At 44.2% G+C, this 9,105-nt stretch overlaps 1 protein-coding gene across 2 annotated transcripts in view; it reads left to right on the top strand.

The window, feature by feature from the left end:
- Positions 1-9,105, top strand: part of Sulf1 (sulfatase 1) — a 163,119-nt gene that overhangs the window by 17,399 nt on the left and 136,615 nt on the right. The gene's annotated exons all lie outside the window — the stretch shown is intronic.

The following is a 9,105-nucleotide window of genomic DNA, read 5'->3' as shown; positions in this document are numbered from 1 at the left end:
GCCTCTGCCTCTGCCTCTGCCTCTGCCTCTGCCTCTGCCTCTGCCTCTGCCTCTGCCTCTGCCTCTGCCTCTGCCTCTGCCTCTGCCTCTGCCTCTGTCTCATACATTGTGAAATATTTTGTATTCTTAGGTAAAACACTAAAATTAAGTCATGCATTATAAAATATTTTTATTCTTAGGTAAAACACATTGAAATATTAACATTTCATGATGTGTACAGATGACTTCCAGTACACTTAGGGTAGGATATATTTTCCCTTTCTCAGCCCTCCTCTCTCTCTTTGGTTTCTCCCCAACTTCTGTGTAAGAAGCTGGGCTCTAGAGTTTGACCCCTCCAGCAATGCTAGACACATATACACCAAAGCAGGATGGGATACCAGGAAACTAGATATTACATTTTTCCCATCCCCTGAATAGTACCTTTATTCATTTATTTATTGAAATTGTTATTACATTTGTACATGCTATTACAGATATACGGAGGTCAGAGGACAACTTTCAGGAGTTGATTCTCTCCTCCCACCACATGCATCCTAGGGAATCAAACTCAGGCTGTCACGCTTGGCAGCAAGCGCCTTTACCCACTGAGCTGTCTCAGTGAACCCTGTATTATGTACATACATCATATACATATACATCTAAATGGATTCTTGCTGCAGTAAGGATTGAACCCAGTCTTCCAACACTGATCAAGACTCCTGCCCTGGGTCTTCTCTTTACTTAAGCCTAGTTGAGAGTTTAATCAATTTCTTTTCCTTATATTTATTAATTTTTTTAACCCTGCCAAATTCTATTCAAGAAAATAGCTTGTAAGAATACACACACACACACACACACACACACACACACACACACACATATTAAAAGGTGAGTTGAAAAAATCTTATCTGAATCCATAGCAGTCCCTGGCCCACTCTAAATTTTCAATAATTGCTTGTTTAATAAGTGGACGATGTTTAGAGTTCTCTATTAAAAAGCTTTTAAGACATTATGGTCTAAATACTTAAACACAAGACCTAAAATTTAAGTTGGCTCAACTCACCAAACCTCAGCTTTATAGCAAAGCAGTCTTGAAGAGAGAGAGAGAGAGAGAGAGAGAGAGAGAGAGAGAGAGAGAGAGAGAGAGGGAGAGGGAGAGGGAGAGGGAGAGAGAGAGAGAGAGAGAGAGAGAGAGAGAGAGAGGGAGAGGGAGAGGGAGAGGGAGAGGGAGAGAACAAATTATACTTTTAAATGATTAAGTCAGCCCTTGGAAGGCTGAACTGCCCTCGTGATAATTTGACAATGTGGCCTTTGCCTGGATCACTTTGTTTAGATTACAGTCACTTGTCTGAATGACAAAAGGAAAAGGGAAAAGAAAAGAAAAAGGTACAGGCACACTGCTGGTTAGATTTCAGGATTTTTCCTTCCTTTTGCTCTAAGCAGTTAAATAAAGAATCCAAAATTTTTGGCAAAGGCCAGAGCAGGAACACAGCTATTTGCAGGAGACACAGGCACTTTCCCACCAAGCAATGAGACAAGCAGGGCCTGTGGTGGCCTGTGGTGGCCTGTGGTGGCAAACACCTTTTCATCTTACCTCCTCTTCCTTTTTTTCTCTTCCTCCTCTTTTTCCACCACTTCTTCCTCCTTCTTCCTTAAAAAACAAAACAAAACAAAAAACAGGGTCTCACTACGCAGTGCAGGCTGACAGGAATGTGCGATGTAGACCAGGCTGTCTTGATGTCACAGATCTGCCTTCCTCTGCCTCCCAGATGCCACACTCCCCAGCCCACACCCCTTGAAGGCACGCCTACAGTGGCCCCTTTTGTGGTGTCTCTTCTCTCTGAACTTTCACATGCCAATCATCCAGATAGCGGTTTTTTTGCCCGAATAAGACAGGTGAACGCATAGGCCCACTTTCACCCAGCTCCACTTGCTTCTGGAGAGCGGCCATTGCCTTAGTCCAGAGATTCCTGTTCAACACACACACACCTCAGGCACACACCCGACTTTACTGCGATGTGAAGGGATTATGGGTAAAATCTGCTTCTCCTGGAGTCAGGCAACCTTGCTCAGGTTACTCAGCTTGGCCCTGCCTGCCCATCATCACTTCCCTTCCTGCTTGTTCTGCTTGTCCCTGGCTCAAGTCTTTGCCTCCACTTCAATAACAACCTGGGCAGTTCTCAGCCCCAGGCAAGGGGCTCTTGCAGGTTCTGCCTACTGAGGCCTTTTCTTTCTGTCTCACTCAGCATCTCTAGTCGCCACCTCTGCAGTGGATGACACCCTGAGTCCCATCTCTTACAACCCTGCATCCTCTTTTTCCTCCCCCCAGCACCTGACCCTTGGCATGCATGACACCACATTAGCATCTGCGCCTCCACTTGCGTACACAGAGACCAGGTGACAAACTTGATTTAGTTTGTGCTCAATGTCTTCTCTGTCTCTGTCAGTCTACCCTCCCCTAGTGTACCTAGGCTTAGATCTTAAAATTCTACCATAAAACATGGAATTGGTAGCTCAGGAGATAGTTCAGTTAGGAAAGTACTTGAGACCTTGAATCCAAGCCCCACAATCCACATGGCATTAAATGTACTTTTAGTTTAATGTGCTATGACTGGAGAGGTAGAGACGGATAGGTCCCAGAGGCTGGGTAGCAGGCTAGGCCAGTAAGAGGCACTGTTTCAAAAATCCAGGCAGAGGGCATCTGAGGTGTGTCAGAGATGTTATTCTCTGGCATCTACATGCATGCATACAAAACACACATGAAAATTTTCACTTCCTAGACCATCAAAGGACTGTTTATTCCTTGGTCTAAAGACAGAGAAATATTGAGGTTATTATCCGTCTCCATCTCATAAACAAGATTCTTACTGGTTTTGTGTATATATATATATATATATATATATATATATATATATATATATATATATATACACACACACACATAACTTATGTATGTATGCATGCATGTGTGTATTGATCACAATTGTGTTTGGGGGTTATCAAGGAGTGAACAGGGCTTGGCTTGTGCTGAGCCAGTGCTTTATCACAGAGCTATACCATTAACCCATGCCTTTCTCTGTGCATGTTTAAACATACAAACCCAAGTGGCTACCAGGATCCCCTCTCAGCCAACACTCCAGGGAAAGAGAATGTGTTTCCCATTCCCCAAAAAAGGTAGCACTGAGCAAGTTCTTACAAGACACCCATTCTCTCAGATATCCTGAGAAGCTTCTAACAGTACGTGTGGGCATCAATTACACGGAGTAGCTTACATCTTCCAACAATTTATGCCTGTTTTCCAGGCCAACTATGCTTCCCAGACAGCTAGAATGCTTCTTCTATACTTTCCTAAGTTTTCTGGGTAAATAGGATTTTAAAAAAAAGAGAGAGAGAAAGAGAGTTTGCTGTGAAAATTTAGAGGAAGAGAATAGTGAGACTCTGGTAAAAATTTGTCAGCTGTCGTCACCAGTGGAGGCAGGTGCTCCTGCGAGACACAGATCTCCTGCACATTGCTGGGCAGTAGCTGGCTCCAAAGCAGGGCTGGTCCTTTAAAGGCAGCCCTGAGAGGACTAGACCAGTGCCCAGTGAATACTCCAGGGCCTTACAAGGAGGTGGTTCTGTGAGGTCCCATTGTTGTTCTGAGTAGGTGAGCCATCTGTCTGCTTACTCAGCATGTCCTCCTGACTGCAGTGTCCTCCTGACATCATTTCGAGTTCCTAGCAGACACAACCGAGTTTAGCCACTACGTGTGGTACATTTTCCTTCTCTAGAATGTCAGTTCTTTACCACATTCTCCTGAAGCTCATGCTAACGTTCAACCAACTTGAATCAACATGTCCTTAGGAACCTATCGGAAGCCAATTTACTCGGTTAATTCACATCAGTCTAAATAATTTCTCCTGACAGATTACTTCCGTTCTAAGCCCCAAGTATGTTTTAATCCTAGGCAGGTTATTGCTGAGGATAAATGATTTCATATTTCTCATAAAGATGCCAGTCATTAAAGATATTAACACACATTCTTTCCCCTTGGGTGGGAGGGAGCTGTCGTTTTTTAGCAATGTTGGGCACGCCAGCCTTCCTATTGTCAAAGGCAGCAAATGATGAGAAAATCAATTCACTCTTTAGAATTAGTCAAGCGAGGAAGCCTCTGAAGTGAGGGGGTGGGCAGGGTCTTGTCTGGCTTCAGAAATAACCTAAAAGCTCAGTGTACATGTCGATAAAATGTTATGAGATTTTTTACAAGAGCTATTCCTACCCCCTTGGTAGAGGTTTGATGAGCAACAGCTAGGGCTGAAATGGGTCCTTGTTCTAATATTGTATGTTTATATATAAAGGTTACAGCACCAGAAAGACAAGGGGCATGGTGGAGTTAGCGCCTCAGGGTTGGGAGGGCGGAAGATATCTATTATGTACAACAGAACCCAAGTAAACTTTGCTGTTGAGGTTTTCTTTTTTGGGACAGAGACTGGCTAATTTAGCCCAAGTTGACCTTGAACTAATTATATATAATGAGAGAGGGGGAAAAAGACACACATTGCTACTGCATATTCTCTCTCACTAGAGGGAGCCTAGATTTAATTCTATACATCCAAAGTTTGAAAACAGAAAGGGCACTGTTTAGGAAGAAGACAGATACCATCTGGAGCAGGGGGCAGGCAGCATATGGGACAATGACAGGGGATAAATACCAGCAAAATAAAATGACAGGAAAATGTCACAGAGAAACCCAGTATAGAGGTACACACCTTTAATCCCAGCACTTAGGAGGCAGGGGCAGGCTAATCTCTTGAGTTTAAGACCAGCCTGCTCACCCTGTAGGTGGAACAACAATATGAACTAATCAGTGCCCCCCGAGCTCGTGTCTCTAGCTGCATAGGTAGCAGAAGATGGCCTAATCGGCCATCATTGGGAAGAGAGGCCCCTTGGTGTTGTAAACTTTATATGCCCCAGTATAGGGAATGCCAGGGCCAAGAAGTGGGAGTGGGTGGAGTAAGGGAAACCACAAGCCGCTGCCAGGACACAGGTCACACGGAGGGTTATGAGGAGGCCTGATGTGCCTTCCTCTATGTCTCAGTCTACAAAAGAAAGATGTAAAGTGTCTCAGCAGCATTAGGATATCCTACTGCCATGGAAAGGTGTTCGTGCAAAGCCCATCTGCACCTGGGCATGGGACACTCTGGGAGTGTTGGCAGGAGGATTACAGACATTGGGTAGGCAAGGCTAAGTAGTGAGTTCTTTTTAAAATCTTGTTTTTATGTTGTTTTTTTTTTTTAACTGAATTCCTTTAGTTTTGGTAAGTGTATGAAATACTGTTTTTTTTCTTTTGTTGTTGTTGTTGTTTGTTTGTTTTTTTGTCTTTTTTGGAGGGTGTAGTGGTGATTAGTAGTGATTAGGTTGTTGTTCAAGAATGACAAGCATTTCATATTTGGAAACGACTAAATAATAAAGTGCCTGGATTCTATAGAAATACAAGGAGAGAAGATTAATTTCAAACCAAAGTCTAGTGCAAACATGACCTTTCCATTGTAAATCTCACGGCCGGGAAAAGAAATTACATCGGAAAGTTTGCTTCTGGGGCTGAGAATTTGGGAATGTATTAATAATAGGATGTCTCAGGTTAAAAAAAAAAAAAAGTTTATTATAATCTGTCATCTATGGAGATGAAAAAAATTCCTTCTGCTGCTTTCGCCTGGAAGAATGCAGTTAGCGGACTTAAATGGCAGCCATGAAAGGGTCATCTTTTTATTCTTTGCCTCCAGGCAGGACTGGAGCTAAAGCTTGCTCAAAGAAAGGGAAAAGCTACTGACCTCCCAGACCTCTAGGTGAGCAAAATACAAATTAAAAACAGCAGATGGCAAAGCTCAAGGGTGTAGAAATTAATAAAGGTTAGGTCTGGTTGACATTATTGAGCTAAAATTTATTTCTACTTGCGAATGGCATGATGCTTAGCAAAAGTCTAAAGATGGTCTGTTTGGCAATAGGTCTGTGTAATAAATTCCTTTTAGTATTAGTATTAATGTCTGGTCATTGTTTTGTTCTCTTAGTTCCACCCTAGAGCTCTGGGGGCATTTGAGCTCAGAGCACTGGACGCTGAGCAGTGAAGATCCACTTAGTCATATGCTCGCTGCCTGGGGGAGGAGGCTCAAGACCAGATGACTCTGGGACAGGGAGTGCAGTGAATCACAGAAGCTGGGGGGGNGGGGGGGTGGAGGGAGGAGAGGCCAGCGTTTTGTAGCTGGGATGGAGGGTCTGTGTCTAGCCAGAGAGAGCTTGAAGGGGAGAACAGGGTTGGATCCTTTGACAAATTCCATGGCAGGACCGAGCTGAAGCCCAGGAAGCTAAGTTGAGTTGATGACTGGATGATGTATGCTGATCTGATTGACAGGGGGGCAAGCCACATGGAGAGTCTTTCCTACCAGCTGGACTGCAAATTGGGGGAAAACAGAGGAACTTGTGGGTTTGGGTTCAATGAGGCCCCAAGATATCAAGCCTAGTCACCTATACCACTAATACAGGCTGGAATGATGCCCAAAGAACAGATAAGCCAGCATGGGCAGAAGTCTGTGGAACCATGGTCCTCCTTAATGGTTGCTTCCCTCAGAGATTGTGTTCTACAGATGAAGAATGGGTTACCACAGCCAGACTTGGTATTCCCATTGGTAAAACAAAGGTTAAATGACTGTATTTCAAGATCCTGGTAGGTCACTAATGCTCATTAGGGGACTGGGTGATAACTCTTTCATGGAACCTGGATTCTCTCCGCAGCACCCATACGGTGGCTCACAGCCATCAGTCCCAGAGGATCCGATGCCCTCTTCTGCCTTCCAAACGCACTGCACACATGCACAGACACACCCAGGCACAACAGCTATACATACAAAATGGTCAAACAATAATAAGAACAATTTTGTAAAGGCTGTTCATTAGGGCTTTGGCTACGTGGAGGTCCAGGGTCTCCAGCCTCTCTCTCTAAAATACAGAGCAGAAGTACACGAACACATGGAGTCCTAGGGCCTAAACCCCCAACACTCGAGGCTGCGATTCTTTAGAACCTGAATTGGTTTTGATTGTTCCAAATTAGAGGAGGCGGGAAAATTCTTCTAATTCACTGAACATTCTGTATGCATTGGAGAGCGTGTGCTGTGTAGAAACAGCTCAAGCCTCTTCGATGACAGGATGAAGGTTCCAGCCACTAGATGTGGAATTTAAAGCATGTTGCTCTGGTCAAAGAACTCAAAAGGAAATGTCACCTAGAACATGTTAATAAAAAACCTCAAGAAGATTGTGTTGTCCCCATGCGGTAACCCAGAGCACAGCTTATTTCTATAAAGTATATTATCCTCTAGCATGTTAGTGCTGAAAACACCACTTTCAGGGGATTATGTGAAATAAGCTATACATTATTTCTTTTTAATTACACTGACTTCTCAATACATGTTAGGAGTGACGGTGAGTTGTTGCAGAGGTCAGAGGGCAGCTGGCTGGAGTCATCGCTCTCCTTCCACAGAGTGGGTTCCTGAGATTGAACTCAGGTTTAGCAGCAAGCACTTTTACCGACTGAGTCATCTCACTGGCCCATAGGCTGTCCTTAAAGGACACCTTCTGTGGGCATCAGGGAGTGGCTTTCACAGGTGTTAGCTGTCCTGCTTCTCTGTAGACTTAGGTCTGAAAAGAGACCACCCAAACTTAACGTTCCATAAACGGCTTTGCCAGTTCAAGTGTGCTGCCTAGCCTCTCCCTTCATTTAATTAGATATTTTATTCATTTACATTTTAAATGCTATCCCCTCTCCTAGTTTCCTCTCCTAAAGTCCCCTATACCCTCCCCCACCCTGCCCCGAAACCCACCCACTCCTGCTTCTTGCCCTGGCATTCCCCTGTACTAGGGCATATAATCTTCAAAAGACCAAGGGCCTCTCCTCCCACTGAAAGTCAACTAGGCCATCCTCTGCTACATAATGCAGCTAAAACCACAGCTCTGGGGGTGCGTTACTGGTTAGTTCATATTGTTGTTCCTCCTATAGGGTTGCACACCTTTAGCTCCTTGGGTACTTTCTCTAGCTCCTTCATTGGGGACCCTGTGTTCCATCCAATAGCTGACTGTGAGCATCCACTTCTGTATTTGCCAGGCACTGGTGTAGCCTCACAGGAGACAGCTATATCAGGGTCCTGTCAGCAAAATCTTGTTGACATATGCAATAGTGTCTGGCTTTGGTGGTTGTTTATGAGGAATAGATACAGAAAATGTGGTACATTTACCCAATGGAGTACTACTCAGCTATTAAAAACAATGAATTTATGAAATTCTTAGGCAAATGGATGTATCTGGAGGATATCATCCTGAGTGAGGTAACCCAATCACAAAAGAACACACATGATATGCATTCACTGATAAGTGGGTATTAGCCCAGAAACTTAGAACACCCAAGATACAATTATCAAAACACATGAAGCTCAAGAAGAAGGAAGATAAAAGTGTGGATACTTCGTTCCTCCTTAGAATGGGGAACAAAATACCCATGGAAGGAGTTACAGAGACAAAGTTCAGAGCTAAGACTGAGGAAGGACCATCCAGAGACTGTCCCACCTGGGGAACCATCCCATAAATAGCCTCTCCCTTTTAAACTTACATTCTCAATCATTCAAACATGGGAACTCTCAATCATTTAAACACGGGAGGGGAACCACAAACCGGTATAAGTCTATTACACACATATCCAGAACAACCAACTTGTGGGTAGGCTCTTCGGTAACTCAAAAGACACAGGTGAGATTCAGTCAAGTCGTAAGTTAGTTCAATGCCATCCAGATTTGGTGGTGCATACCTTTAATACCCGCAATGGGGAGGCAGAGGCAAAGGAAGATAGATCTCTGTGAGCTCCAGGACAGCCCTGGCTACAAAGTGAAACATGATCTCAAAGGAATTCAGTCAACTCCCTAAGCCAAGGCAGTTCCGAGGCTGACTGGGGCCATCAGCAGGATCCCACAAGGAGGGAGGGCTGGGAACAGTAGCAAGATGCACTGTAGATGCTAAGACAGGAGAGAAGCTGGGGTGAACCTTTGCAGGGGAGCAGAGATTTGAGATGAGGAGCCAGAATGTGAGTGTAAGGTCCTAAACACAATG

This window comes from Mus pahari, chromosome 22 (assembly GCF_900095145.1).
Source record: "Mus pahari chromosome 22, PAHARI_EIJ_v1.1, whole genome shotgun sequence".
Lineage (NCBI taxonomy): Eukaryota > Metazoa > Chordata > Mammalia > Rodentia > Muridae > Mus > Mus pahari.
Note: the sequence above shows the minus strand (reverse complement) of the source record. Positions and strands in the feature narration are given on the sequence as shown.